The following is an 18,053-nucleotide window of genomic DNA, read 5'->3' as shown; positions in this document are numbered from 1 at the left end:
AGTATACTGACACCCATGTTCACCCAGCAGTACACTGACACCCATGTTCACCTAGCAGTATACTGACACCCATGTTCACCCAGCAGTACACTGACACCCATGTTCACCTAGCAGTATACTGACACCCATGTTCACCTAGCAGTATACTGACACCCATGTTCACCTAGCAGTATACTGACACCCATGTTCACCTAGCAGTATACTGACACCCATGTTCACCTAGCAGTACACTGACACCCATGTTCACCTAGCAGTATACTGACACCCATGTTGACCTAGCAGTACACTGACACCCATGTTCACCTAGCAGTACACTGCTACCCATGTTGACCCAGCAGTATACCTAGCAGTAGTGCACCCTGGTGGTGGGATACTGTAACAATGAAGCGGGACATAAGCCACACTAACTGGCTTACCTGGGTTATCCTGAGTTATTAACTCTCCTGGGATTAATAATCTACAGGAACATGTCGTTGTTGTTATTATTCTTGTTATTCTTCAACCTCCCTCACAACCTCCCTCACAACCTCCCTCACAACCTCCCTCACAACCTCCCTCACAACCTCCCTCACAACCTCCCTCACAACCTCTCACACAACCTCTCACACAACCTCCCTCACAACCTCACACAACCTCTCACACAACCTCCCTCACAACCTCCCTCACAACCTCCCTCACAACCTCCCTCACAACCTCCCTCACAACCACCCTCACAACCTACCACACAACCTCTCACACAACCTCCCCCACAACCTCCCTCACAACCTCCCTCACAACCTCCCTCACAACCTCCCTCACAACCTCCCTCACAACCTCCCTCACAACCTCCCTCACAACCTCCCTCACAACCACCCTCACAACCTACCACACAACCTCTCACACAACCTCCCCCACAACCTCCCTCACAACCTCCCACACAACCTCCCACACAACCACCCACACAACCTCCCTCACAACCTCCCTCACAACCTCCCTCACAACCACCCTCACAACCTACCACACAACCTCTCACACAACCTCTCACACAACCTCCCTCACAACCTCTCACACAACCTCTCACACAACCTCCCTCACAACCTCACACAACCTCTCACACAACCTTCCTCACAACCTCCCTCACAACCTATCACACAACCTCTCACATAACCTCGCACACAACCTCCCTCACAACCTACCACACAACCTCCCACACAACCTCCCTCACAACCTACCACACAACCTCAGTCACAACCTCCGTCACAACCTCCCTCACAACCTCCCTCACAACCTCCCACACAACCTCCCACACAACCTCCCTCACAACCTCCCACACAACCTCCCTCACAACCTACCACACAACCTCCCACACAACCTCCCTCACAACCTACCACACAACCTCAGTCACAACCTCCGTCACAACCTCCCTCACAACCTCCCTCACAACCTCCCTCACAACCTCCCTCACAACCACCCTCACAACCTACCACACAACCTCTCACACAACCTCTCACACAACCTCCCTCACAACCTCTCACATAACCTCCCACACAACCTCCCTCACAACCTCCCACACAACCTCCCACACAACCTACCACACAACCTCCCTCACAACCCCCACACAACCTTCCTCAAAACCTCCCACACAACCTCCCTCACAACCACCCTCACAACCTACCACACAACCTCTCACACAACCTCTCACATAACCTCTCACACAACCTCTCACATAACCTCTCACACAACCTCTCACAAAACCTCCCTCACAACCTCTCACATAACCTCCCTCACAACCTCCCACACAACCTCCCACACAACCTACCACACAACCTCCCTCAAAACCTCCTACACAATCTCCCACACAACCTCCCTCACAACCTCCCACACAACCCCCACACAACCTTCCTCAAAACCTCCCACACAACCTCCCACACAACCTTCCTCACAACCTCTCACAAAACCTCCCACACAACCTCCAACACAACCTTCCTCACAACCTCCCACACAACCTCCCACACAACCTCTCACACAACCTCGCACACAACCTCCCTCATCACCTCCCTCACAACCTCCCACACAACCTCCCTCACAACTTCCCTCACAACCTCCTCACAACCTCCCTCATAACCTACCTCACAACCTCCCTCACAACCTCATACACAACCTCCCACACAACCTCCCACACAACCTCCCACAAAATCTCCCACACAACCTCCCACACAACCTCCCACAGAGACTCCCTCACAACCTCCCTCACAACCTCCCACACAACCTCCCACACAACCTCCCTCACAACCTCCCACACAACCTCCCACACAACCTCCCACACAACCTCCCTCACAACCTCCCACACAACCTCCCACACAACCTCCCACACAACCTCCCACACAACCTCCCACACAACCTCCCACACAACCTTCCTCACAACCTCTCACACAACCTCCCACACAACCTCCCACACAACCTCCCACAGAGACTCCCTCACAACGTCCCACACAACCTCCCACACAACCTCCCACAGAGACTCCCACACAACCTCCCACACAACCTCCCACACAACCTCCCACAGAGACTCCCACACAACCTCCCACACAACCTCCCACACAACCTCCCACACAACCTCCCACATTACCTCCCACACAACCTCCCACACAACCTCCCACACAACCTCCCACACAACCTCCCACACAACCTCCCACACAACCTCCCACACAACCTCCCACAGAGACTCCCTCACAACCTCCCACACAACCTCCCTCACAACCTCTCTCACAACCTCCCTCACAACCTCTCACTCAACCTCCCTCACAACCTCCCTCACATCTCACAAATATTCACAATAAACAGAGAATTTTTCAGAGTATATTGGTTCTTCCAAAACTTTAAAATCTCAGTTAAAGTTTCAATGTACCAGACTTAGCTTCTTCAGCAGCGTACTGGGTCACTTGTCTGCGTCCTAGGAGTGTATACCTTGGGAATGTACACCGTGGGATTGTACACCGTGTGAGTGTACACCGTGGGAGTATACAGAGTGGGAGTGTACACCATGGGAGTGTATGGCGTGGGAGTATACACCGTGGGAGTGTACTGAATCACCATTATAACACACTTGTTTCTGAAGCTACTCACCATAGCTTGGACAGTCCAGTTTGACAATGGTCTTCAGTCCAGTGACAGGACTGATCTGTATTTACAGCGTCACCACGCTACTGCTGTCTATCACAACTGTGTGTGTGTGTGTGTGTGTGTGTGTGTGTGTGTGTGTGTGTGTGTGTGTGTGTGTGTGTGTGTGTGTGCAGTAAAGCCAAGACTATCACATACCTCACTGCACACACCTGTGCTTGACTCACCCTGAAGGTGAGGAGTCAGTTAAGGGTGATGGTGGGTGTTGAGAGGCAGGCCAAGTAGTTATGGTCGACCCCCTGCAAGCACAGCTAGGTCAGTGCTCATTACATTAATATTACACCTCAATGTCTACGTCTCTCTCTCTCTACGTTGCCAAAATGATAAACTGTAGTCGAGGCTTCAAGCATGACTTCCCATTGACCTAAGGATACACAAGAGTAAAGAATTTTGAGGGCATAATGCCTTTGCTTACGTGAAAAGTGTAAATGGAGTTGTATAAAAGGACGTAGGTTCAATTCACCTTCCTGGAAGTGAGCCTGGAGAGACGTGGAGGGATAAGAGCTAGCAATGGAGCAAGTCAAGTGGAGCAGAGGTAGAGTGGAGGTTGAGGTGGAGGAGCAGGAAGAGGAGAGGCACCCACTACACCTTTATATTAGCAGATTAGACAACAGGGACAAGCAATTACCGAGGAGCAGCGCTGGATCCTGATGAACGATATTGCAAGTCGTATGTGGGAAAAAAAAGTTGAAGATTTAGGGAACAGACGCATGCAAGGTGTGCAGTTTGACCAGGACCTTACCCATCCTCTGCCTTCATCTCTACCATCTTCCCTACCCCACTCCTGCCCCCTACCTTCGTCCCTTCTTCCCCCCTTCCTTTATCCGCATCTCTCCTTTTCTCTTCCTTCATCTAAGTATCAAGTTGCTGCAACAAGGAATCAGTACTTTCACTATATATATATAGTTCCTCGATAAGGTGAGAAATCAAGAAAGTGCTTGGAATTTCACTACTTTTTCACAGTGGTTACACACACACACACACACACACACATGTATATATATATTCTTCCCAGTCCCCTCTCTTATATAGTTGTTACCGACGTTCTGGGATGATGGAAATATCTTCATAAAAATTCCATTTCTCCTGTGTTTGGGACGGACCGTCCCAAAATATGGAGATTCCCAAGTGATATCGACTCTGCGCAAAGGCAACCTAAGGAGCTGCCCTAGCTGACGAAACTCTTTAATGGAATAAATACTTGAAGGGTCCCCAGAACACTGCCTGACTGAAGTCTCGTAGCTCAGACTGAGAGATTTCAACGCTATGTATGTAAGAATCTCAACCTGTGTGATGGAATATGACGTGGAGCTATTCCGTGTGATGGATTATTATTATTATTATTATTATTATTATTATTATTATTATTATTATTATTATTATTATTATTATTATTATTATTATTATTATTATTATTATTATGCTTAACAATTCGCAAACAGGCCAAATTATTTACAAACATTATCTCTACGCCCACAGCAGGACTCGAACCTGCAAACTCTGGATCAGAGTACCTGGCGTCGTGCATAAAGTACCGTGTACTCTGACGCAGAGTTTGCAGGTTCGAGTCCTGCTGTGGAAGTACAGATAAGGTTTGTAAATAATATTTATATTGAACGTGAAACATAGATCGTGTTCTCGCTATGTAAGTACCAATTAGACCAGAATAACAGCACACTGCAGATGTAACTAAATTTATAATGCAGTAAAGTGTGTAGTGTCAGTTTACACTTACTACAGTGTGTAGTGTTAGTTTACACTTACTACAGAGTGTGTAGTGTTAGTTTATACTTACTACAGAGTGTGTAGTGTTAGTTTACACTTACTACAGTGTGTAGTGTTAGTTTATACTTACTACAGAGTGTGTAGTGTTAGTTTATACTTACTACAGTGTGTAGTGTTAGTTTATACTTACTACAGAGTGTGTAGTGTTAGTTTATACTTACTACAGAGTGTGTAGTGTTAGTTTACACTTACTACAGTGTGTAGTGTTAGTTTATACTTACTACAGAGTGTGTAGTGTTAGTTTACACTTACTACAGTGTGTAGTGTTAGTTTACACTTACTACAGAGTGTGTAGTGTTAGTTTATACTTACTACAGAGTGTGTAGTGTCAGTTTACACTTACTACAGAGTGTGTAGTGTTAGTTTATACTTACTACAGAGTGTGTAGTGTTAGTTTATACTTACTACAGAGTGTGTAGTGTTAGTTTATACTTACTACAGAGTGTGTAGTGTCAGTTTATACTTACTACAGAGTGTGTAGTGTTAGTTTATACTTACTACAGAGTGTGTAGTGTCAGTTTACACTTACTACAGAGTGTGTAGTGTTAGTTTGTACTTACTACAGAGTGTGTAGTGTTAGTTTATACTTACTACAGAGTGTGTAGTGTTAGTTTATACTTACTACAGAGTGTGTAGTGTTAGTTTATACTTACTACAGAGTGTGTAGTGTTAGTTTACACTTACTACAGAGTGTGTAGTGTTAGTTTACACTTACTACAGAGTGTGTAGTGTTAGTTTACACTTACTACAGAGTGTGTAGTGTTAGTTTATACTTACTACAGAGTGTGTAGTGTTAGTTTATACTTACTACAGAGTGTGTAGTGTTAGTTTACACTTACTACAGAGTGTGTAGTGTCAGTTTACACTTACTACAGAGTGTGTAGTGTTAGTTTACACTTACTACAGAGTGTGTAGTGTTAGTTTATACTTACTACAGAGTGTGTAGTGTTAGTTTATACTTACTACAGAGTGTGTAGTGTTAGTTTATACTTACTACAGAGTGTGTAGTGTCAGTTTATACTTACTACAGAGTGTGTAGTGTTAGTTTATACTTACTACAGAGTGTGTAGTGTTAGTTTATACTTACTACAGAGTGTGTAGTGTTAGTTTATACTTACTACAGAGTGTGTAGTGTCAGTTTATACTTACTACAGAGTGTGTAGTGTTAGTTTATACTTACTACAGAGTGTGTAGTGTCAGTTTACACTTACTACAGAGTGTGTAGTGTTAGTTTATACTTACTACAGAGTGTGTAGTGTCAGTTTATACTTACTACAGAGTGTGTAGTGTTAGTTTATACTTACTACAGAGTGTGTAGTGTCAGTTTACACTTACTACAGAGTGTGTAGTGTTAGTTTATACTTACTACAGAGTGTGTAGTGTTAGTTTATACTTACTACAGAGTGTGTAGTGTTAGTTTATACTTACTACAGAGTGTGTAGTGTTAGTTTATACTTACTACAGAGTGTGTAGTGTTAGTTTATACTTACTACAGAGTGTGTAGTGTTAGTTTATACTTACTACAGAGTGTGTAGTGTTAGTTTATACTTACTACAGAGTGTGTAGTGTTAGTTTATACTTACTACAGAGTGTGTAGTGTTAGTTTATACTTACTACAGAGTGTGTAGTGTTAGTTTATACTTACTACAGAGTGTGTAGTGTTAGTTTATACTTACTACAGAGTGTGTAGTGTTAGTTTATACTTACTACAGAGTGTGTAGTGTTAGTTTATACTTACTACAGAGTGTGTAGTGTTAGTTTATACTTACTACAGAGTGTGTAGTGTTAGTTTATACTTACTACAGAGTGTGTAGTGTTAGTTTATACTTACTACAGAGTGTGTAGTGTTAGTTTATACTTACTACAGAGTGTGTAGTGTTAGTTTATACTTACTACAGAGTGTGTAGTGTTAGTTTATACTTACTACAGAGTGTGTAGTGTTAGTTTATACTTACTACAGAGTGTGTAGTGTTAGTTTATACTTACTACAGAGTGTGTAGTGTTAGTTTACACTTACTACAGAGTGTGTAGTGTTAGTTTATACTTACTACAGAGTGTGTAGTGTTAGTTTATACTTACTACAGAGTGTGTAGTGTTAGTTTATACTTACTACAGAGTGTGTAGTGTTAGTTTATACTTACTACAGAGTGTGTAGTGTTAGTTTATACTTACTACAGAGTGTGTAGTGTTAGTTTATACTTACTACAGAGTGTGTAGTGTTAGTTTATACTTACTACAGAGTGTGTAGTGTTAGTTTATACTTACTACAGAGTGTGTAGTGTCAGTTTATACTTACTACAGAGTGTGTAGTGTCAGTTTACACTTACTACAGAGTGTGTAGTGTTAGTTTATACTTACTACAGAGTGTGTAGTGTTAGTTTATACTTACTACAGAGTGTGTAGTGTGTTTATACTTACTACAGAGTGTGTAGTGTTAGTTTATACTTACTACAGAGTGTGTAGTGTCAGTTTATACTTACTACAGAGTGTGTAGTGTCAGTTTACACTTACTACAGAGTGTGTAGTGTCAGTTTACACTTACTACAGAGTGTGTAGTGTCAGTTTACACTTACTACAGAGTGTGTAGTGTCAGTTTATACTTACTACAGAGTGTGTAGTGTCAGTTTATACTTACTACAGAGTGTGTAGTGTCAGTTTATACTTACTACAGAGTGTGTAGTGTCAGTTTACACTTACTACAGAGTGTGTAGTGTCAGTTTACACTTACTACAGTGTGTAGTCTCAGTTCACACTTACTACAGTGTGTGGTGCCGGGTTACACTCGCTACAGAGAGTGTAAACCGGCACTACTAGGCCATGATCAATATTATGAAAAACAGAGACGCCGTGAGCACGATAAGAGACAACACAATAAGTGTCAGGGGCCCAAGACTGTTCAACTGCCTCACAGCATACATAAGGGTGATTACCAATAGACCCCTGGCTGTTTTCCAGGCAGGGATAGGACAGGCACTTAAGTCAGTACCTGACCATCCGGGCTGTAGTTCGTACGTTGTACTACGTGCTGCCAGCAGTAACAGCCTGGTTGATCAGCCGTGATCCACCGCGAGGCCTGATCATGGACCGGACCGAGGGGGCGTCGACCCACGGAACGACCTCCAGGTATACCAGATAGTAATTAATAATCACTGAGCTGTAGAGTGTAGGGTAACTGGATCATCGTGTCTGGTACAGTAGATGCTACTGTGTAAGTTACACGGCTCGTGGCCTGGCTCTAGCCTGGCTCGTAGCCTGCTCTAGCCTGGCTAGTAGCATGGCTCTAGCCTGGCTCGTAGCCTGCTCTAGTAACCTGGCTAGTAGCCTGTCTCGTAGCCTGGCTAGCAGCCTGGTTCTAACCTGTCTCTAGCCTGGCTCTAGTCTGGCTCTAACCTGGCTCGTAGCCTGGCTCTAGCCTGGCTCTAGCCTGACTATAGCCTGGCTCGTAAACTGGCTCTAGCCTGGCTCGTAGCCTGGCTCTATCCTAGTTAATACATAATAATCAAGCAATTGTCTGGTGGGTGCCTGAGCTGACTAGTTAACGCAGTGACGTCAGTCAGCCGTGAAGACAGCTGCAATCCCCCTACTACTGCACACTGATAAATATGATCAATCCTGCTTCCTAGCACTGCTGTCTTGTTTCCTAGCACTGCTGTCTGGTTCCTAGCACTGGTGTCTGGTTCCTAGCACTGGTGTCTGGTTCCTAGCACCGCTGTCTGGTTCCTAGCACTGGTGTCTGGTTCCTAGCACCGCTGTCTGGGTCCTAGCACTGGTGTCTGGTTTCCTAGCACTGCTGTCTGGTTCCTAGCACCGCTGTCTGGTTCCTAGCACTGGTGTCTGGTTTCCTAGCACTGCTGTCTGGTTCCTAGCACTGGTGTCTGGTTCCTAGCACTGGTGTCTGGTTCCTAGCACCGCTGTCTGGTTCCTAGCACCGCTGTCTGGGTCCTAGCACTGGTGTCTGGTTTCCTAGCACTGCTGTCTGGTTCCTAGCACCGCTGTCTGGTTCCTAGCACTGGTGTCTGGTTTCCTAGCACCGCTGTCTGGTTCCTAGCACCGCTGTCTTGTTTCCTAGTACTGCTGTCTTTTTTCCTAGCACTGCTGTCTGGTTCCTAGCACTACTGTCTGATTTCCTAGCACTGCTGTCTGGTTCCTAGCACTGCTGTCTGGTTTCTAAGCACCGCTGTCTGGTTCCTAGCACCGCTGTCTTGTTTCCTAGCACTGCTGTCTTTTTTCCTAGCACTGCTGTCTGGTTCCTAGCACTACTGTCTTGTTTCCTAGCACTGCTGTCTGGTTCCTAGCACTACTGTCTTGTTTCCTAGCACTGCTGTCTGGTTTCCTAGCACTACTGTCTTGTTTCCTAGCACTGCTGTCTGGTTTCCTAGTACTGTTGTCTTGTGTCCTAGCACCGCTGTCTTGTTTCCTAGCACTGCTGTCTGGTTCCTAGCACTACTGTCTTGTTTCCTAGCACTGCTGTCTGGTTCCTAGCACTACTGTCTTGTTTCCTAGCACTGCTGTCTGGTTTCCTAGTACTGTTGTCTTGTGTCCTAGCACCGCTGTCTTGTTTCCTAGCACTGCTGTCTGGTTTCCTAGCACTACTGTCTGGTTTCCTAGCACTGCTGTCTGGTTCCTAGCATTGCTGTCTGGTTCCTAGCACTGCTGTCTACTTCCTAGCCCTGCTGTCTGTTTACTAGCACCGCTGTCTACTTCCTAGTACTGCTGTTTCCTAGCACCGCTGTCTATTTCCTAGCACTGTTGTTTTCCTCCTAGCACTGCTGGCTTCCTCTCAGCACTGTTGTCTTCCTCCTAGCACTGTTGTTTTCAAGCACTGCTGTCTTTCTCCAAGCACTGTTGTCTTCCTCCTAGCACTGCTGTCTTCCTCCCAGCACTGTTGTCTTCCTCCTAGCACTGTTGTCTTCCTCCTAGCACTGTTGTCATTTTCCTAGCACTGTTGTCTTCTTCCTAGCACTGTTGTCCTCCTCTTAGCACTGTAGTCTTCCTCATAGCACTGTTGTCATTTTCCTAGCACTGTTGTCTTCTTCCTAGCACTGTTGTCCTCCTCCCAGCACTGTTGTCCTCCTCCCAGCACTGTTGTCCTCCTCCCAGCACTGTTGTCCTCCTCCCAGCACTGTTGTCCTCCTCCCAGCACTGTTGTCCTCCTCCCAGCACTGTTGTCCTCCTCCCAGCACTGTTGTCCTCCTCCCAACACTGTTGTCCTCCTCCCAGCACTGTTGTCCTCCTCCCAGCACTGTTGTCCTCCTCCCAACACTGTTGTCCTCCTCCCAGCACTGTTGTCCTCCTCCCAGCACTGTTGTCCTCCTCCCAGCACTGTTGTCCTCCTCCCAGCACTGTTGTCCTCCTCCCAACACTGTTGTCCTCCTCCCAGCACTGTTGTCCTCCTCCCAGCACTGTTGTCCTCCTCCCAACACTGTTGTCCTCCTCCCAGCACTGTTGTCCTCCTCCCAGCATTGTTGTCCTCCTCCCAGCACTGTTGTCCTCCTCCCAGCACTGTTGTCCTCCTCCCAGCACTGTTGTCCTCCTCCCAACACTGTTGTCCTCCTCCCAGCACTGTTGTCCTCCTCCCAGCACTGTTGTCCTCCTCCCAGCACTGTTGTCCTCCTCCCAGCACTGTTGTCCTCCTCCCAGCACTGTTGTCCTCCTCCCAACACTGTTGTCCTCCTCCCAGCACTGTTGTCCTCCTCCCAGCACTGTTGTCCTCCTCCCAGCACTGTTGTCCTCCTCCCAGCACTGTTGTCCTCCTCCCAACACTGTTGTCCTCCTCCCAGCACTGTTGTCCTCCTCCCAACACTGTTGTCCTCCTCCCAACACTGTTGTCCTCCTCCCAGCACTGTTGTCCTCCTCCCAACACTGTTGTCCTCCTCCCAGCACTGTTGTCCTCCTCCCAACACTGTTGTCCTCCTCCCAACACTGTTGTCCTCCTCCCAGCACTGTTGTCCTCCTCCCAGCACTGTTGTCCTCCTCCCAACACTGTTGTCCTCCTCCCAACACTGTTGTCCTCCTCCCAGCGGGGTTCATAAGGATCACTGTGAGGACCAGTACTGTTTCTGGATTATGTCAATTACATTCCAGGTAGAATTAAGTAAGATATATCAGATATTTACCGGGGGTCAACGCCCCCGAGGCCTGGTCCATGACCAGGCCTCGCCATGCTTCAAGGGCTGATCAACCAGGCTGTTACAGCTGCCCGCACGCAAACCGACGTACGAACCACAACCCGGCTAGTCAGGTACTGACTTTAGGTGTCTGTCCAGCTGCCCCTAGAAGACAGTCAGGGGTCTATTGGTAATCCCCCTTATGTTAAACTAATGTAAAAAAAATAAGATCAGACGAGAACAAGCAAAAGCTGCCAAGAGATCTGGGGAAATTGGAAGTGTGGTCAGGTAAGTGGTTGCTTGAGTTCAACCCCCAGTACCCCCGGTAAATACAAGATCATGAAGATTGGGGAAGGAGCAAGAAGACCGGAAACTGGGTATACATAGGGGACAGAGGTTACAGACTTCACTCAAGGAGAAATACATAGGAATGAGCACAGTGCCCAGTATAACGCCAGAGCCTCACATCAAGAAAATAACATCTGCAGCCAATATTCGTCTGGCGTATCTTAGAGTAACCATCAGGAATCTTAACAAAAAGTCATTCTGGACACTTTATACCACATCAGGCTTTATACAACATCAGGCTTTATACAACATCAGGCTTTATACATCAGGCTTTATACAACATCAGGCTTTATACAACATCAGGCTTTATACAACATCAGGCTTTATACAACATCAGGCTTTATACACTATCAGGCTTTATACAACATCAGGCTTTATACACTATCAGGCTTTATACACAATCAGGCTTTATACAACATCAGGCTTTATACAACATCAGGCTTTATACACTATCAGGCTTTAAACAACATCAGGCTTTATACATCAGGCTTTATACACTATCAGGCTTTATACAACATCAGGCTTTATACAACATCAGGCTTTATACAACATCAGGCTTTATACAACATCAGGCTTTATACATCAGGCTTTATACCACATCAGGCTTTATACAACATCAGGCTTTATACAACATCAGGATTTATACAACATCAGGCTTTATACACTATCAGGCTTTATACACAATCAGGCTTTATGCAACATCAGGCTTTATACAACATCAGGCTTTATACAACCTCAGGCTTTATACCACATCAGGCTTTATACAACATCAGGCTTTATACAACATCAGGCTTTATACAACATCAGGCTTTATACACTATCAGGCTTTATACAACATCAGGCTTTATACATCAGGCTTTATACAACATCAGGCTTTATACAACATCAGGCTTTATACACTATCAGACTTTATACACAATCAGGCTTTATGCAACATCAGGCTTTATACAACATCAGGCTTTATACAACATCAGGCTTTATACAACATCAGGCTTTATACAACATCAGGCTTTATACAACATCAGGCTTTATACAACATCAGGCTTTATACAACATCAGGCTTTATACAACATCAGGCTTTATACAACATCAGGCTTTATACAACATCAGGCTTTATACACAATCAGGCTTTATGCAACATCAGGCTTTATACAACATCAGGCTTTATACCACATCAGGCTTTATACAACATCAGGCTTTATACATCATCAGGCTTTATACAACATCAGGCTTTATACATCAGGCTTTATACAACATCAGGCTTTATACAACATCAGGCTTTATACAACATTAGGCTTTATACAATATCAGACTTTATACAATACCAGGCTTTATACAACATCAGGCTTTATACAACATCAGGCTTTATACAATATCAGACTTTATACAATACCAGGCTTTATACAACATCAGGCTTTATACAACATCAGGCTTTATACAACATCAGGCTTTATACAACATCAGGCTTTATACAACATCAGGGTTTATACAACACCAGGCTTTATACAACACCAGGTATGATAGTGACCACCAGGCTATGAGTGAGGGAATCAGGAGAGTGGCAAGTTAAAAGACAGGGCCAGGAGCTGTGATTCGACTCCTGCAACCACAAACAGGTGAGTACACAGAAATAAACTTTCAGTCTCAGGGTCATAAGAAAATTGCAAGTCATGCTGGTTTGATCCAAGGAAAGAAAGAGCCCTCCCAATTCCTTGGATCAAAAGTGATCATAAATAGAACTAAAAAAAATACACAGTTTCAAGTGCAGGTATGATCGGGCCCAGGAACTGGAGTAAGTAAAGCCGGTCTATAGTGATAGGCTGGGCTGGGAAGTGTGCCTCGACCCCTGCGAACACAACTAGGTCAATACAATTGAAATGGTGGTACCGTTAATTAACATACCGGTACCACTAAGTTACAGGTACCGTTAATTAAGATACTCATACCGTTAATTAAGATACCGGTACCGTTAATTAAGATACTCATACCGTTAATTAAGATACCGGTACCGTTAATTAAGATACTCATACCGTTAATTAAGATACCGGTACCGTTAATTAAGATACCGGTACCGTTAATTAAAATACTCATACCGTTAAGATACCGGTACCGTTAAATAAGATACTCATACCGTTAATTAAGATACCGGTACCGTTAATTAAGATACTCATACCGTTAATTAAGATACCGGTACCGTTAATTAAAATACTCATACCGTTAATTAAGATACTCATACCGTTAATTAAGATACTCATACCATTAATTAAGATACTGGTACCGTTAAGATACTCATACCGTTAATTAAGATACTTATTCCGTTAACTAAGATACTCATACCGTTAACTAAGATAATCATACCGTTAAATAAGATACTCATATCATTAATTAAGATACTGGTACCGTAACTAAGATACTCATACCGTTAATTAAGACGAAGGTACCGTTAATTAAGATGCTGTTACCGTTAAGATGGCGGTACCTTTATGATAGTGGTACCGTTATGATAGTGGTACCGTTAAGATATTGGTACCGTTAATTAAGATACTTTACCATTAAGATTGTGGTACCGTTAAGATACTGGTACAGTTAACTAAAATGGTACCGTTAAGCTAGTGGTACCGTTATTTAAGATACTGTTACCGTTAAGATACTGGTACCGTTAACTAAGATGATGGTACCATTAAGATAGTGGAACCGTTAATGAAGATATCCTTACCGTTAAGATATTGGCACCGTTAATTAAGATAATGGTACCGTTAAGATAGTGGTACCGTTAATGAATATATTCTTACCGTTAAGATATTGGCACCGTTAATTAAGATAATGGTACCGTTAAGATAGTGGTACCGTTAATGAAGATATTCTTACCGTTAAGATATTGGCACCGTTAATTAAGATAATGGTACCGTTAAGATAGTGGTACCATTAATGAAGATATTCTTACCGTTAAGATATTGGCACCGTTAATTAAGATAATGGTACCGTTAAGATAGTGGTACCGTTAATGAAGATATTCTTAAAGTTAAGATACTGGTACTGTTAATTAAGATAATGGTACCGTTAAGAGATTGGTACCGTTAATGAAGATATTCTTAAAGTTAAGATACTGGTACTGTTAATTAAGATAATGGTACCGTTAAGAGATTGGTACCGTTAATGAAGATATTCTTAAAGTTAAGATACTGGTACTGTTAATTAAGATGATGGTACCGTTAAGATAGTGGTACCGTTAGCTAAGAAAGAGATACCATTAGCCAGGATGTTGTTACTGTTATTTACAAGTGGCAACATGTGTCCCCAGACTGAACATCAACTCCAAGGAAATCACGATCCATATTTCACTTGACTCATAAATAATATTGACGTGTACGTCATGGGTCGTGTACGTCATGGGTCGTGTACGTCATGGGTCGTGTACGTCATGGGTCGTGTACGTCATGGGCCGTGTACGTCATGGGTCGTGTTCGTCAGGGGTCGTGTACGTCATGGGTCGTGTACGTCATGGGTCGTGTTCGTCAGGGGTCGTGTACGTCATGGGTCGTGTACGTCATGGGTCGTGTACGTCATGGGCCGTGTACGTCATGGGTCGTGTTCGTCAGGGGTCGTGTACGTCATGGGTCGTGTACGTCATGGGCCGTGTACGTCATGGGTCGTGTACGTCATGGGTCGTGTACGTCATGGGTCGTGTTCGTCAGGGGTCGTGTACGTCATGGGTCGTGTTCGTCAGGGGCCGTGGACGTCATGGGTCGTGTACGTTATGAATCGTGTACGTCATGGGTCGTGTTCGTCAGGGGTCGTGCACGTCATGGGTCGTGTACGTTATGAATCGTGTACGTCATGGGTCGTGTTCGTCATGGGTCGTGTACGTCATGGGTCGTGTACGTCATGGGTCGTGTTCGTCAGGGGTCGTGTACGTCATGGGTCGTGTACGTCATGGGTCGTGTACGTCATGGGTCGTGTACGTCATGGGTCGTGTACGTCATGGGCCGTGTACGTCATGGGTCGTGTTCGTCAGGGGTCGTGTACGTCATGGGTCGTGTACGTCATGGGTCGTGTTCGTCAGGGGTCGTGTACGTCATGGGTCGTGTACGTCATGGGTCGTGTACGTCATGGGCCGTGTACGTCATGGGTCGTGTTCGTCAGGGGTCGTGTACGTCATGGGTCGTGTACGTCATGGGTCGTGTTCGTCAGGGGTCGTGTACGTCATGGGTCGTGTACGTCATGGGTCGTGTACGTCATGGGTCGTGTACGTCATGGGTCGTGTACGTCATGGGTCGTGTACGTCATGGGTCGTGTACGTCATGGGTCGTGTACGTCATGGGTCGTGTACGTCATGGGCCGTGTACGTCATGGGTCGTGTACGTCATGGGTCGTGTACGTCATGGGTCGTGTTCGTCAGGGGTCGTGTACGTCATGGGTCGTGTTCGTCAGGGGCCGTGGACGTCATGGGTCGTGTACGTTATGAATCGTGTACGTCATGGGTCGTGTTCGTCAGGGGTCGTGCACGTCATGGGTCGTGTACGTCATGGGTCGTGTACGTCATGGGTCGTGTTCGTCAGGGGTCGTGTACGTCATGGGTCGTGTACGTCATGGGTCGTGTTCGTCAGGGGTCGTGTACGTCATGGGTCGTGTTCGTCAGGGGCCGTGTACGTCATGGGTCGTGTACGTTATGAATCGTGTACGTCATGGGTCGTGTTCGTCAGGGGTCGTGCACGTCATGGGTCGTGTACGTCATGGGTCGTGTACGTCATGGGTCGTGTTCGTCAGGGGTCGTGTCTCTGTTACTGTTGACCCCTGTTGTCTGTGGTTCACTTGTTTGGTTTATAGGTTATAGACTGTACGAGAGTCGTTGGGACTCGGGGGTCGTTAGGACTTGAGGCGTCGTTATGATTCATGGGTCGTTAAGACAGGGTTTAACATTTACACCTTGTCTCACTCTTGTGTTGTGCACCTGAGTCACCTTGTCTCACTCGTGTGGTGCACCTGAGTCACCTTGTCTCACTCGTGTGTTGTGCACCTGAGTCACCCTGTCTCACTCGTGTGGTGCACCTGAGTCACCTTGTCTCACTCGTGTGTAGTGCACCTGAGTCACCTTGTCTCACTCGTGTGTGGTGCACCTGAGCCACCTTGTCTCACTCGTGTGGTGCACCTGAGCCACCTTGTCTCACTCGTGTGGTGCACCTGAGTCACCTTGTCTCACTCGTGTGTAGTGCACCTGAGTCACCTTGTCTCACTCGTGTGTGGTGCACCTGAGTCACCTTGTCTCACTCGTGTGTGGTGCACCTGAGCCACCTTGTCTCACTCGTGTGGTGCACCTGAGCCACCTTGTCTCACTCGTGTGTAGTGCACCTGAGTCACCTTGTCTCACTCGTGTGTGGTGCACCTGAGTCACCTTGTCTCACTCGTGTGGTGCACCTGAGTCACCTTGTCTCACTCGTGTGTAGTGCACCTGAGTCACCTTGTCTCACTCGTGTGTGGTGCACCTGAGTCACCTTGTCTCACTCGTGTGTGGTGCACCTGAGTCACCCTGTCTCACTCGTGTGTGGTGCACCTGAGCCACCTTGTCTCACTCGTGTGTGATGCACCTGAGTCACCTTGTCTCACTCGTGTGTGATGCACCTGAGTCACATTGTCTCACTCGTGTGTGGTGCACCTGAGTCACCTTGTCTCACTCGTGTGGTGCACCTGAGTCACCTTGTCTCACTCGTGTGTGATGCACCTGAGTCACCTTGTCTCACTCGTGTGTGGTGCACCTGAGTCATCTTGTCTCACTCGTGTGTGGTGCACCTGAGCCACCTTGTCTCACTCGTGTGTGATGCACCTGAGTCACCTTGTCTCACTCGTGTGTGATGCACCTGAGTCACCTTGTCTCACTCGTGTGTGGTGCACCTGAGTCACCTTGTCTCACTCGTGTGGTGCACCTGAGTCACCTTGTCTCACTCGTGTGTGATGCACCTGAGTCACCTTGTCTCACTCGTGTGTGGTGCACCTGAGTCACCTTGTCTCACTCGTGTGTCATGCACCTGAGTCACATTGCCTCACTCGTGTGTGATGCACCTGAGTCACCTTGTCTCACTCGTGTGTGATGCACCTGAGTCTCCTTGTCTCACTCGTGTGTGATGCACCTGAGTCACCTTGTCTCACTCGTGTGTGTTGCACCTGAGCCACCTTGTCTCACTCGTGTGTGATGCACCTGAGTCACCTTGTCTCACTCGTGTGTGGTGCACCTGAGTCACCTCGTCTCACTCGTGTGGTGCAACTGAGCCACCTTGTCTCACTCGTGTGTGGTGCACCTTAGTCACCTTGTCTCACTCGTGTGTGGTGCACCTGAGTCACCTTGTCTCACTCGTGTGTGATGCACCTGAGTCACCTTGTCTCACTCGTGTGTGGTGCACCTGAGTCACCTTGTCTCACTCGTGTGTGATGCACCTGAGTCACCTTGTCTCACTCGTGTGTGGTGCACCTGAGTCACCTTGTCTCACTCGTGTGTGATGCACCTGAGTCACCTTGTCTCACTCGTGTGTGGTGCACCTGAGTCACCTTGTCTCACTCGTGTGGTGCACCTGAGTCACCTTGTCTCACTCGTGTGTGACGCACCTGAGTCACCTTGTCTCACTCGTGTGGTGCACCTGAGTCACCTTGTCTCACTCGTGT

The sequence above is a fragment of the Cherax quadricarinatus genome, chromosome 5 (assembly GCF_038502225.1).
Source record: "Cherax quadricarinatus isolate ZL_2023a chromosome 5, ASM3850222v1, whole genome shotgun sequence".
Classification (NCBI taxonomy): Eukaryota; Metazoa; Arthropoda; class Malacostraca; order Decapoda; family Parastacidae; genus Cherax; species Cherax quadricarinatus.
This window is presented reverse-complemented; position numbering follows the sequence as displayed.